Genomic DNA, 15,219 nt, shown 5'->3' with positions numbered 1-15,219 from the left:
CGTGAATGCACATTTAGCCCATTGTAAAACATCTCCATATGAGTCCAATACTGGAATCCATGCATCAAATATTTCCTTGTTAACTCTTTAAATCGCTCCCAAGCTTTATATAATGTCTCATCTTAAAATTATCGAAAAGATGTAATATCATTTCTCAACTTAGCATTCATAGTGCGAGGATTATACCGTAGCAAAAAATTTTGGCAAAGGTCATTCCATGATGCTACTATTCCTGATAGCAAAACATTTCACCTTGCCCTGGCACAATCTCTAAAGGAATACAAGAATAGCTTAAGTCTCAAGGCATCTGCAAGAGCACTCTGTTGTTTGAATAAGTCACAGACTTCTAGAAAAAGTCTTAAATTTAGTCGTGGGTCTTCAGTAGGTAAACCACCAAATTGCCCTACAATTTGTAACATCTGGAACATTACCAGTTTCAACTCAAATTGTTGAGCTTGTATGGTTGGTCTGACTATCCCTAGATTCAAATCATCTAGCATCGGGACAACATGCTCTCGGATTGGTCTATCTCAATCATCAATCACACGCCCCATGTGAGGATTCTCAATGTGACCATTTGGATTGCCATTGAGATCATTCCTATTTCTAGCCATTTTTCTCAATTTGTTTCTCTTTCTCCATAAAGTTCTATTAATCTCTAGATTAAAAAGGTATTACGTGTTAGCAAGAATGCCTCTTCTCATGCACTGATGGCAAACCTATAAAAAGTAAATACACTAAGTTAAATAAAAACTACTGGGTAAAATAACCAAATCAAATTTCACCAAATTACTGATCCTCGGCAACAGCGCCAAAAACTTATCACGTGTAAAATGATATGCGATTTTGTGCAAGCATACACATTAGGCAAGTAATAAAGTGATGAGTGAGTATCGTTCCCACGAGGATCGGATTGAGGTACAAAGTTCGTCAAGTTATTTTAATAAAGTCAGGTTAATGCTATGGCAAAATGATTGAATGAAATGTTATGGCAAAACTAAGGTAAATATGCAATAATGAGTAATATATGGAATTAGTAAATAACTAGAATTGTTATGGAAAAGGTGATAGTAGGAATGTAATGGAAAATATGAGAGTGATATGCAAATATTTTATAAATAAATAACTACTAAATATGTTGTGGCAAAGATACTTCGGCAAAGAATAAAGATATAGTATCTACGATATTTATGCGGTAGGTTGGGATTATTCAGAATCAAACTTCATAGTCGATAATGCCATGGAAAAATCTTGACTAATTTACTGTGTAAAAGAGTCCTGAAGTAGTATGTCTCTTTTGGGGGAAAACCTCAAGTTACTGTTCCTACTCATACAAGGTCTTACTATAGTAGCCTATGTAATTCTTTCTATATGACGCAAGCATCATTCAAATGCTTGCTCATGCCATTCAATATTAGTTAAATTAATCTAATATTTCCTACATTAAATCAACTTAACAAGAATAATATGCCATCGACTATTCCTAGGGATTACACTTAAACAATTCAATGGGCAGTAAAATAATCAGATTTATACCATGGAAACTTAAAATAGTTAAGTAACCTCAAAATAACCCCAAGCCGATGAGATTTAACTCATCGGTTGGAAAATATAATTCTAAACCATCACCATCATTTACAACTAAATAAGTTCACAAGATAGCACTAAGGAAATAACAGAAGAAGGTCAAGAGAACAGCTTCCGCTAGTCCACACTTCAACAACACAGTGCCCTGTGTTAGCCGAAAGGATGACTCTCTTTCAATCAAACCCTCTTACTCTTGCCTTAGGATCTTCCCATCTTGTTGTTCTCTTTCCTCTTGAGGTTTCCTTCATTGGCCTTTTATAAGCAAGTGTACTAGGGTTTAGCCAACAGTCCAAGATTATCTTTTCTCCTTTTAAATTCTTTTTAGTTTAAAAATCTCTTCCGTTTGGGTAGGTGGTTATCAGCTCATTATTTGTTTCCTCTTTTTAAATTCTTTTTCTCTAAGATAAAACCAAGAAACCAAGATTTATCTCTTCCTCTTTTTAGGCAAATTTATCTGGTACAAGTAGAGTTGGCTAAAACTAGTATGTGTTGACTATTGACTGGGTCATCTTTTTAGAGTCGCGAATTGCCACAGCGTACAAGTTGGAAAATTGCCTATTGTTTTACCTTGGCAAACCTTCACTCTTTTATTTCTTGTTCCTCATCCTGTACATGTAAATCCACCAAAAACAGCCCTTCCAAGCAATTAAAAATCCACCAAAAACAGCCCTTCCAAGCAATTAAAAGTAACAAATAACAATTAAACACAGTCCAAGCTCTTAATGCAATGATTAAGAAAAATACTAATAAACTGTCCTAAAGTGCAACTAAATGTGCTTCAGTACAGGAAATTAGCTAAATCTAAAGGCATGAAATATAACTCTTTTCAAGATTTATTACTGTCTATGACCAAAAACAAGCTTCGATTGGCTTGAAATTCAAAAGATAATTGATGTGGCACTATTCAGAGGGCTAGGTATTATACATAACCCCCATGTTCTGATACCTTAGGCTATGTTTCGATACCTAAAAGTCATGTACCAAAACTTAGGCCAAACATTGTAGTTTTTCAGCTATTTTCATTAAACGGTCTGATACCTTTAGTGTGGGTTCTAAAACTTGGATCCCTGAAACTAAAATTTAGCCACTAAATTTTAAAGTTTTTGGTACTAACACCCAAATTTCTGAAACTTGGGTGCATGAGACCAAAAATTCAAGTAGAAAACACCTTAACCACACTTCAAGTCACTCGTAATCAACTTCAATATGAACTCATGCAAAAGATCAATAGAAACATTCAATAAAAACATCAATTACCTTCTAATTAAGTTAATCTTCTATAACATTAAGAACATTTAAATATCTCTTTGATACAATCAAAGTAAATGACATAATCTAGGATTGGATGTCCCTTCGCTAATGTAAGTTGTAGGGAGTACATCATCCGTTCTTGTAAACCCTACGTGAAAACCAATATTACTTGCAAATTGACTACCGATTTAACTTGATGGCATACCCGCATAAGTGTTTCCAACAAAGAATATCAGCGTTGTGAATTTGAAATTGAAAACACTCATAGAATGTCGTGTCAAGGTCTTTAAGTTTAGTTTACTAACTAACCTCGACGTACGCCAAAGTTGAAATTGAGTGTTGAAACTGAAGAATGCCTTCCCAATGATGATTTTGACATTTCTTGGTAGGAACTTTGTAACAATGCTGTGAAAGCACCGCAAAAACTTGTGGTTTGACTTTCTACTTCTTCTTTCAGAAACAAATTTACTGGAACTATTGTCAAATTTAGACCACTTTCCTCGACATCAACAAAGTGAGCATATAACTCTAGTATAGCATTTCCACTAAAGCAATGCCTATCAAGCATCACCTCGACACCCATGTCATCTTTTACCTCAAATATATCATATCTAACAGGGTTCAATGACATTAGATGTCTATATTTCAAGCTCGTAATTCTCCTTCGGCTTGAAGTTGACAATTTTCTTCTAATTCTTGACCGAAGCTCGTTCAACTTTATACTCTGGTTGAAAGTTGAAACACATAGGTTTTTGCAAGTGTACATAGTCGTTATCAAGTAATAAGTATCGAGTTATCATCTCCACAGGGATTGTATTTGTGTTAAATCACTTAATTGTAAAATTAAACTAACAACTTGTTAAATAAAAACAAAATATGGTTGAGAAGTGAAGATTAAAATATATTAAACTAAATGCAATGATCCCTAATGTAAATTACCCTAAGTATGCAAACTATATAGTGGAATAGACTTTAACAAAATTAAGCACGACTTGCGACAATTATAACATAAATAAACTAGGACAATTAATTTAATTAAACTCAATTTATTATCAACATGCTTAATAACATTCGGAAAAACATTCCATGGCAACTCCATCTTTCATGAGTTTGGAAACCACATTAGGTCCTTTCGGAATCCTTTACTTAGTAAATACACATTTTACTAATCCTTATTTAAGGGTTTCTTAGCATTCGTGTGAGGTAATAGGGACGTGTTAGGTTTGAAACAATTTAATCACACAAATCTAAAAAATATGTAGATAACAAAGCTTGGTTAGAGTTGTTATGCAACCTGCAATTTAACTGGGTTAGGATCTAAATTGAGCATGCACATTTCAATTATATGTCCACTAGCCGTCGTCTGGTTAGTATCACTCAACTAATTTAGATGCATTTTAATCACGTATGAATGAAATACAAACTTGATTTTAATTGAAAACATGATCGATTGAGGCACAAACATTATAAGCATGAATCAAATAAATATTATTTAATCTAAACAATTATCCTAGCTTAAATAAAATTAAGCTAACATTGTTGTAAACAAGAACAAAGAACACATAGAAAACATTTTTAGATTAAATTAAAGAAAAGAAATATTAAACCCAAATCAAAGTGGCTGTCACCCAAGACTCTGACTGACGAGGCTCCTTCGCTTATTCACTTTGCTCCTTTGCTAATAGCTCTCCAACATGGCCGACCAAGGGCTCTTTAAGAGGATTTAATTGCTAAAATCTCTATGAAGAGATAATGCTAGGTGTGGGAAATGGAAAATTCCAAGAGAATTGTGAGAGAAGAGTGAATGATGATAGATGAAGGATGATGAATAAGGGAATGAGGGAATGAAGGAATGAAGGGGTCTTATTTATAGGTGAAGAGAGGTGCGTAGTTTGCTAAAAATAGCTAGATTTAGTATCTTCAGACTTCTTCCATGAGTTTGAGCTAATTTTTACTTGATTTTTCAGCAATTTAAATGCCATAATAACTCAGGACTCAGACTCGGTCAAATGTAAATCTTCGGGAAAACCTCTAATTTCTTCAACAATGCAAGGACCTTGTGTAATTAAACCAAAAAGTGATTTAAATGGAAAGCCATGTGTAGCCAAATTTGGGTTGACTTGACCTTCAATTTGGATGATTTTTGTAATCCAACAAAGCTATCAGACCTATCCAAAATAAATCAATAAGTTAAAGGACCAAAGAATAAAATTTATTCAATTTAAATAATTAATTACAACCTAAATTATTAATGAAATATTTAAAATGATTTATTAAATATAATTTTATATTTTATTATTTAATGTAATCATGCATGGCCCATTTTATGTCTTAAAAAATGTAATATGTTCAAATGAATATAAAATAAGTCATTTTATGCATGAAAACTATATAATAAAGCATAAAATCACATTTTAATAATTTCTATATCCTAATTTCATATTTTCACATATTTCATTAATTTATTAAACAATTACTTATTTTTAACAACGAATTTAAGTAAAAAGGTGATAAATTACGTAGGAAAAATCCCATATATTTTTCAATTTACACACCGCCGACTTTAAATCATTTCTCGTCCCGAGTAATGTTTATGCACAACAAAAAGGTCTTGCTAAGGCAAAATTGCTAACTGTGTAAGCAGCATCAATCTTTGTCCCATAATCATGCATTAATAACTTTATGTTTATAGATATGCTTTATTAACAAGTAATTCATATGCAAACATTTATATAATTTCATACGAAGTTTCAAAATATGCCAACATGAATCATAGTGTGTATGTATGTCACAGCCACAGATAACATTCTTCATTCAACATAATTTCTTATCAATCAAGCAAACAATCATAAGGCTTATTTATGATCTTCATATGTTGAACTTAGTACTTCCTATCCACTAATGCAGGTGACATAATATCAAATCAATAGGTCTTTTATATGGTTGTAATGGGGCTCGATTGAAGGTAGGGATTTTAAGAGATGAGACACTTCGGTTTCAAAATCTTAACCTTTAATTTTGTCTTGGATTTCTTGAAATACAACCTTTTTCTTTAAGTGAACCTTTGGAACACCCCCAAACTTATTTTGAACTCAAGCTCATACATTTTTCCTTTTTGGAGACTGAGCAAACTTTTATTCGCTCTTCCTTCGTCTTTTTTTTTAAGCATGAGCACATACATTTTTTTGAAAATTTCCTCAAATGTTGATTACCAAGAAAACTTTAGTTAAAATGGGTGCACAAAATTAGGATAACTTTAAAAGATGGTAATGTGGCTTATAATGTAGGTTCATTGCAATAAACAGGCCTTTAAGCTGAAATTTATAGTTTTAGGGTCTAATATCATAGGGTTGGCTTGAAAAGGATCAAACGATCCAAAGAAATAGTGCCTATATCATTTTAGATTTTTATGTCCCCTAGGATTTCACCTCAAGAAATTTACTAAGTCAATTCTAAAGATATAAACCTTCATGCATGTCTAATCTCCAGAGAAACTAAGTTTTCATGGCAAATATTACTAAGGCTAAGTTCATACAAGCATTCCATTCTTCATGATAACATACTTTCACTCAAATAAAACCATCATTCATACTTGCATACAAACTATCTCATTAACTAAAAATGTCTCTAAACATTCATTTATTAAAACATACTTATAAAAGAAATGATTGAAACATACTTGAAAATTTTAAAAATTTGAGCAATTTATTTGCCTTACCCCCTTTAAAAAGAAGCAATGTCCTCATTGCAAGAACAATGTAATGAATGAAAACTGAACACCAAGTAGGGTTGTAAAGAAAGAGAGGTGAGTCATTAAGACTGCTTAAATACCAAGTCTTTCCTAATAACCCAATCTTAGACAATGTTCATTCCCATTACTACATCACTTAATCTTTTTCTTTCTAAAGAAGTGTTAAGTTTATTCATGCTTGCTATGTTTTATTTTGCAGAAATTAAATCCTAATTATGAAACAAAATAAATTCCTAAAGACCTAAAAATAATTAAATAAATAATAAGACAAGAATCCCCCCTTTTATTTTTCTGACTCATTCCCCTTGTCTTTTTCAGCTCTATCTCCGCGTACAGAGTCAGTACCTTCCGTCCATGTCTCAAAGATAGCATCTGGGAACTCAGGAAAAAAAGTATTAGAGATATTCTTAAAAGTATTTTGAATTGAGTCATCTCTGATTTTGCATATTTCCAGTAAGTTTGTTATTGATTGTGCATGAACTTGCACATATCCATCAAAATTGAAAACTCCAATTTCTTTGAAGCACTTGCAGAAGTCGGCATAGGAGTTGTAGATTTAGTTCAACACTTAGCTTGATTGTTTCTTTTTCTAGCTCAACCTCTGGTTCAGGGGTTACATATCCTTCAACTAGTTTAGAACTGTTCGATTCCTTGTCAGATTATTTTTCTTCAGTATCTGTAACTGAATTAGCTTCAGTTTCAATTTCATTTATTGACTCCTCGGTATCTGGCTCAGTTGGCTCTTCTTGCTCACCTTGATTCAGCTCATGCACCATCTCTACTAACCTTTCAAGATCATGATTTGTAATGTACCCTTGAACATATTGCCCCTTCAGATTTGCTTGTGTCTTAACATGGGCCCTTAACCAAAGTGAAATGGTTAATGATGGGAAATAAACACTTCATGTCTTCTTTTTAGCACAATCATGAATCTCCTTAAGAATAATTTTCCCAACATTAATGGACTTTTCTGTCAAAATTGCATATAACAAGAGCATTCGTTCTATCGAGATGGTGGAACTATGTGAAATAGGCATAAAACTGTAGCGAACGAAATAAAATCATACCTTTGCTACTGGTTTTATGTATTCCCTTCGACAAGAATGGCTCCCATACTTTCTTATAATCCATTGGGATCCTGAATTTGTCACAACATCAATCACTTGTTGAAGAAAATCCCAATTGATATTGTTCATCATAGGGTAGTACTCATCTTATTCAACATCAGGTAAGTCAAACAAATCATTGATGGACTTAGAAGTAAGAGGTACTTTTTTTCTTTCAAACGATGACCTCAGTAGCATCTTGCATAGTCAAACTAGCATAGAATTCTCAAACTAGTTCATTATTGGGAAGTGAACGAGCATCACAAAATCGTTCCCACTTGAGAGCATTGATTTTCATTCTAATCGGTATAGGAACAACGATAAAATCATTACTCTTCAAGTCAAAACCTTTTTCCGACATCATAGGTTGATGCATGAAGATTGAATCAAATCTCTCTTTCACTTGTTCATCGATCAAAATCAAGTTTTTAGGAGTATTCTTTGAAGATCTAGTTCTTTTACGAAACATGGTATCTTTTCTTGAAAATTGGCAAAGTTTTTGCACAAGGGGAAAAAATAAATCGGCAAAGTGATAAAGCCTTGCTATAGTAAAAATCTTACGACAGCAAGAATAGTGTGGCGGTAATGACGACGTGCGACAGCAACAGTGGTGCTTCGGCAATCTTCTTACAGTTGCAGTAGATGGTTTTGAAAAAAGGAAAGAGAACAAAGGTTTCTTTCAGGGATTGAGGCTAGTAGCACAAGAGGGAGATTAATGGATTTTTAGGGTTAAGCAAATTGCTTTGAGGGATATGAAAAATAGTAGAATGAAGAGGAGTTTATATAGGGAAGAATTAGGGCAACATGTAGCGAAAATTTAGCTACATTAGGGTTACTTGGGCAGCAAGTAATAGGAGTGGCGGCAAGTAATGGATTTTTCCCTCCTTTTTGTTGTCTTGGGCCTGTAACTCAGACTGTATTTACAAACTTACTCAAAAAAATTTGATTAGTACTTGGGCAAAATTTGACCCCCTTTATTAACATAAAAATTTAAAATTTAAACAAAACAAATGAAACTTAAAAATTTTAAATCTTAATTATAAAATTTCTTCATAACAAATTACATTAAATTAATTCCCAGGAAAGGTTGGAGGGATCACAACGGTCCCGCTTAAGTTCCAATTTCCTTAGACAAAATTAATTAAATGCAATAAGTTAAGAAAATAAGTTCTAATTATTTATTTATTTCCAAAACAAATTCATGAAAAATCAAGTTTTTTTAATTTGAACGACGATTCAACTCGCTCAACTTCACCATCCCAATAGTGTTTGAGACGTTGACCATTAACTTTAAACATACCTCTGTAATTGCCGTATAATTCAATAGCTCCATAAGGATAAACTCGGTAGATGGTATAAGGTCCTATCCATCGGGATTTAAGTTTCCCAGGAAATAACTTCAACCTTGAATTAAACAACAAAACCTTCTAACCTTCTTTAAACTCGCGAGGTTGTATATGACTATCATGCCATCTCTTTGATCTTTCTTTACACATTTTGGAATTCTCATAGGAAAACAACCTTAGCTCTTCCAACTCATCAAGTTGTAACATCCTTCTCTCACCGGCTTGCTTAAGATCAAAGTTCAACTGCTTTAAAGCCCAGTGAGCTCTATTCTCCAACTCTAATGGCAAATGACATGCCTTTCCAAAAACTAACCGATAAGGAGTCATTCTTAACGATGTCTTAAATGCTTTTTGATAGGCCCATAATGCATCATCAAGCCTTCGAGACCAATCTTTTCTACTAGTACGTACTACTCTTTCAAGAATACCTTTGATTGCACGATTCACTCTTTCAACTTGCCCATTAGACTAGGGGTGATAGGCAGTAGCAATCTTGTGCTTCACATCATATTTGTCAAGCAACCACTTAAGCCATTTGTTCACAAAGTGAGAACCTTCATCACTAATAATAGCTCTTGGTGTCCCAAATCATGTAAACACATGCTTATGTAGGAATGGCATGGCTACCTTATCATCATTTGTAGGGTATGCTTCAGCTTCAACCCACTTGGATACATATTCTACAGCAACTAAGATGTATATTTTACTGTACGAAGAAGGAAACAGGCCTAATAAGTCAATGCCCCATATGTCAAACAATTCACTCTCCAAAATGTTTGTCAAGGGCATCTCATTCCTCCTTGATATATTTCTGGTCCTCTGGCATTTATCACAGTTCTTCACATAAGCATAAGCATATTTAAATAGTGTCGGCCAAGAAAAACCTGCTTGTAAAATCTTTGCTGCAGTACATGAACCACCAAAGTGTCCATCACTTGGACTTGAATGGCAATGATACAAGATATCAGCAATCTCACTTTCAACTACACACTTTCAGATTATTTTATCTGCACACTGTTTAAACAAAAACAGATCCTCCCAAAAATAATACCAACTATCATGAAGGAATTTTTCCTTTGTTGGTATGTCATTTCTTGAGGAATTATTCCATATGCAAGATAATTGGAAAAATCAGCAATCCAAGGTGTTTCATGAATTCAACTAACCTCAAATAAGTGTTCATCTGGGAAATTCTCGTTGATCAGCAGACATGATTGAGTTACCTCATCTTGCTCCAACCTCGAAAGATGATCAGTTATATGATTTTTGACACCTTTTTGGTCTTGGATCTCAAGGTCAAATTCTTGGAGTAAAAGTATCCAACGAATTACCCTCAATTTTGCATCTTTCTTTGTAAGCAAGTATTTAACGGGCGCATGTTCAGTAAATACTGTAACTTTGGTACCTATAAGATATGAGCGGAATTTGTCAAAAGCAAAAACTATAGTAAAGAGTTCCTTTTCAATTACCATTTAATTGAGTTGGGCTCCCGCCAATGTTCTACTTGTATAGTAAATAAGGTGAAACACTTTGTTTCTTCTTTGACCCATCACAGCTCCAACAGCATAATCACTTGTATCGCACATTAACTCAAAAGGTGAGCTCCAATCAAGTGTAACGATTACTGGGTTGAGATTAATCATTTTTTCAGATCTTAAAAAGCTTCCAAACATGCTTTATTGAAATCAAACACTATATCTTTCTCTAACAATAAACACTACAGTTTAGAAATTTTCGAGAAATCTTTGATAAACCTTCGGTAAAAATTGACATGGCCTAAGAAACTTCTAACTTCTTTCACATTAATTGGGGTCAGTAATCTTTCAATTACGTCCACGTTTGCTTTATCGATTTCAATTCCTCTCTTTGAGATTTTATGCCCTAAGACAATCACTTCTTTAACCATAAAATGGCATTTTTCCCAGTTAAGGACAAGATTTGTCTCTTCGCATCTCTTCAGTACCTTAGCCAAATTACTCAAAAAATATCATAAGTGTTACCAAAAACAAAAAAAAAATCATCAATGAAAACCTCAACAAAATTTTCAACCATATCAGTGAATATTGCCATCATGCATCGTTGAAATGTTGCAGCTACATTGCATAAACCAAAAGGCATCCGCCTAAAAGCAAACGTACCGTATGGACAAGTAAAGGTTTTTTTATGTTGGTCCTTCAGAGCTAAAACTATTTAGTTATATCCTGAATAGCCATCTAAAAAATAATAGAATTCATTACCTGCTAGTCGATCTAACATCTTATCTATAAAAGGAAACAAAAAATGGTCCTTCCGAGTGGCTTTATTCAATTTTCTGTAGTCAATATAGATTCTCCAACCAATAACAATTCTTGTTGGAATCAACTCATTACACTCATTTCCAACAATCGTGATTCCACCTTTCTTCGGCACACAATACACTGGACTTACCCACAAACTATCTGAAATAGGATAGATCATTCCTGCATCTAACCATTTGGTCACTTCCTTTCTCACAACTTCTTTTATAATATGATTAAGCCTCCTTTGCCCATCAATTCGAGCTCTTTCACCTTCTTCTAAAATAATTTTATGCATGCAAAAAGAAGGACTTATACCTCGAATATTAGCTATGGTCCAACCAATTGCTTTCTTAAATTTCTTTAGAACAGCAATTAGTTGCTCCTCTTAATCTTTTGTTAGTTCTACTAAAATAATCATAGGAAAAGTGGATCAGTCACCTAAATAAACATATTTCAAATGGGAAGGAAGTACCTTTAGTTTGAGTCTAGGTGGTTCTTCAATTGACAACTTAGGTTGCCCAAATTCTCTAACTTCTAACTCCAACGATTTAAACTTTGTGGATTGAATAAAATTTCTCGGATTGACTTCCATCAAAGCAATGTTTTCTTCTCTTTCTTCATCCTCTAAAGGGTCAATTCTCCAATGGATCTTCAAAATTTCTTTCCATAAAAACCAAGGTTTCTATCTCTTCCATAACTGAACACTCTTCTGCAGGATCAGAAAATTTTATCGCTTTAAGAATGTTAAAGGTTACTTGATCATCTTGAACTCATATGGTGAGTTCACCTTTCTTCACATCAATTAACATTCTTCACGTGGCTAAGAAAGGTCTCCCAAGGATGATCAACACTTCCTTATCTACTTCAAAATCTAAGACAATGAAATCAAAAGGAAAAATAAATTTATCGACTCTTAACAAAACATCCTCGATCTTTTCTTCGGGATATGCTAAAAATAGATCTGCTAGCTGAAGCGTCATAGTTGTAGGTCTTACTTCACCTATCCCTAGCATCTTGAAAATAGACTCAGGCATCAAGTTGATATTTGCTCCTAAATCGCACAAAGCTTTACCACAGTAAGATTCACCAATGTTACAAGGTATAGTAAAGCTTCCTGGGTCTTTCAATTTCAGTGGCAATTTGTTCCGTAGGAATGCACTGCACTCCTTTGTCAAGGCAACAGTCTCATACTCACTCAGCCATTTCTTCTTGGACAGTATATCCTTTATAAACTTCACATAATTTGGCATTTTTTCTAAAGCCTCCACCAACGGAATATTGATGTGTAACTGATTCAGATCATCCAAAAACTTCTTGAATTGCACTCTTGTTTTTGCATGTGTTGCTACAATCTTTACAGATATGGAGCTGATGGAACTTTCGGTTGAATCGGATAACTCTTCTGAGTAGGTAAATCTACATCCAAAGAAGATGTTAAGGTATCTAAATTCACTCAGTTAGGATTTACCTTGTCAGTCTTTGCAGATTCTGACTCTAGTCTTTGCAGATTCTGACTCTTTTAGTATAAGAATTTAAACAGCTGGTTGATTCTTCTTAACGGGCTTATCTTCGACATTGATATGTTCTTTACCCAAATTTCTTAGATTCTTAATATTGCTCAGCAAGGTTCCTTGCAGTCTATTACGAAGCTCCGTAGCTAACTAACCCATTTGGTTTTCCAAATTTTTCAATGTTGTTGCTTGGCTTTGGATCAAAGCGTCATTCTTTGCCATGTACGCTTTTAAAAAGTTCTCCAAACTATTTGATGCCTCAGCTTGAAGTGGTTTTGGAGCTTGCTACTTAGACCCTTGAGATTAGTTGGGTCTATTCTGTAATAAGTTGTTATTCGGTCCATTTCTTGGTCACTCCAAGAAAAGTTAAGATGATTACGCCATGAAGGATTGTAGAAGTTGGAATGGGGTCCTTGTCCAGTCCTATTTTGATGTTGGTTCCCCACATAGTACACTGACTTGGGATTTGATGGACAATTCTCAAAAGAATGACCTTCCCCACAGTATACACAGGAAACTACTTCAAACAAACTTGCAAATTATTGGCACTATTAGCGGTAAACTGTTTTAACATATAAGAAATAGATGATACCTGAGCTGATAACGAAGTGAAGGTGTCAACTTCATGAACTCTAGCTACACGTCTTCCTGAAGCTGTTCGATTTGTTGGCCATTGATAGTTATTACTCGCGATCCTCTCAATGATCTCATAAGCCTCATTATAAGACTTAGACAAATTTGCACCATTCGCAGAAGCATCTACCATCAATCTTGTATGTGCATTGAGACCATTGTAGAATGTCTCCAACTGGATACAATGAGGAATCCCATGATGAGGACACTTACGAAGTAACTCCTTGAATCGCTCCCAAGCCTCATACAAAGACTCATCATCCAACTATTAGAAAGTTGTGATCTCGTTCCTCAACTTAGCGTTTTTACTTGGCGAGAAATACTTAACCAAAAATCTCTCTGCTAGTTCTTGCCATGTAGATATGGAACTTGGTGGCAATGAATTGAGCCATGCTCGTGCTCGATCTCGCAATGAGTATAGAAACAACTTCAACCTTAATGCATCTTCAGTCACACTAGCTATCTTGAATGAATCACTCACCTTCATAAATAATCGAAGGTGGAGATGTTGATCTTCTTTAGGCATACCACTGAATTGGCCCACCGTTTGGAGCATTTGAAACATAATTGGTTTCAATTTAAATTAGGTTGCCTCAATATCTGGCCTTCTAATTACTGGATTTAACTCACTGAAAAGTGGCACGGCATATTGTCTGATGCATCGATCCTTATCATCGGCAATGATGATAGGATTTCGTACATGATCAACTTTATTACCTTAGTCTTGATTCTGATTTCCAAGGTCCATCTCGACTTGTCCTTAAGTTGTTCATTCACGTCTTCTTTGTCTGCAAGTTCACTCAATTTCAGGGTCTACAGGGAGTAAATCGATAATCCGATCTATGCGCATAAACACCTAAAAAGAAAATCACAAAATTAAAAAAAATAAGTTAGTAATGTTAGAAATAAACCAAATTGTAAGTAAATAATTTCACAAAAAAATGGCTATGGCAACAGTTAACAATCCCCAGCAACGGCGCCAAAAACTTGTAACGCGTAGGTTTGTACTAGTGTACACAATCGTTATCAAGTAATAAGTAAGTATCGAGTTATCGTCTCCACAGGGATTGTATTTGTGTTAAATCACTTAATTGTAAAATTAGACTAACAACTTGGTAAATAAAAACACAATATGGTTGAGAAGTGATGATTAAAATATATTAAACTAAATGCAATTATCCCTAATTTAAATTACCCTAAGTATGCAAACTATATGAATGGAATAGATTTTAGCAAAATTAAACACAATTTGCTACAATTATAACATAAATAAACTAGGATAATTACTTTAATTAAACTCAATTTATTATCAACATGCTTAATAACATTCATAAAAACATTCCATGGCAACTCCATCTTTCATGAGTTTGGAAACCACATTAGGTCCTTTCGGAATCCTTTACTTAGTAAATACGCATTTTACTAATCCTTATTTACTAAGGTTTCTTAGCAATTTTGTGAGGTAACAGAGACGTGTTAGGTTTGAAACAGTTTAATCACATAAATCCAAAAACTATTCAAATAACAGAGCTGGTTAGAGTTGTTATGCAACCTGCAATTTAATCGAGTTAGGATCTAAATTGAGCATGCACATTTCAATTATGTGTCCACTAGCCGTCATCTGGTTGGGATTGCTCAGCTAATTCAGGTGCATTTCAATCACGTATGAACAAAATACAAACTTGATTTTAATTGAAAACATGATCGATTGAGGCACAATCATTATAAGCATGAATCAAATAAATATTATTTAAT

At 34.0% G+C, this 15,219-nt stretch overlaps 1 non-coding gene across 1 annotated transcript; it reads left to right on the top strand.

Moving 5' to 3' along the window:
• Positions 1-13,655: 13,655 nt before the first annotated feature.
• On the top strand, positions 13,656-13,762 carry LOC121216708 (small nucleolar RNA R71). Its single transcript, XR_005912886.1, has one exon. It is a non-coding gene; the product is annotated as a small nucleolar RNA R71 (small nucleolar RNA).
• Positions 13,763-15,219: the final 1,457 nt, after the last annotated feature.

The sequence above is a fragment of the Gossypium hirsutum genome, chromosome A02, assembly GCF_007990345.1.
Source record: "Gossypium hirsutum isolate 1008001.06 chromosome A02, Gossypium_hirsutum_v2.1, whole genome shotgun sequence".
NCBI lineage: Eukaryota > Viridiplantae > Streptophyta > Magnoliopsida > Malvales > Malvaceae > Gossypium > Gossypium hirsutum.
This window is presented reverse-complemented; position numbering and strand designations above follow the sequence as displayed.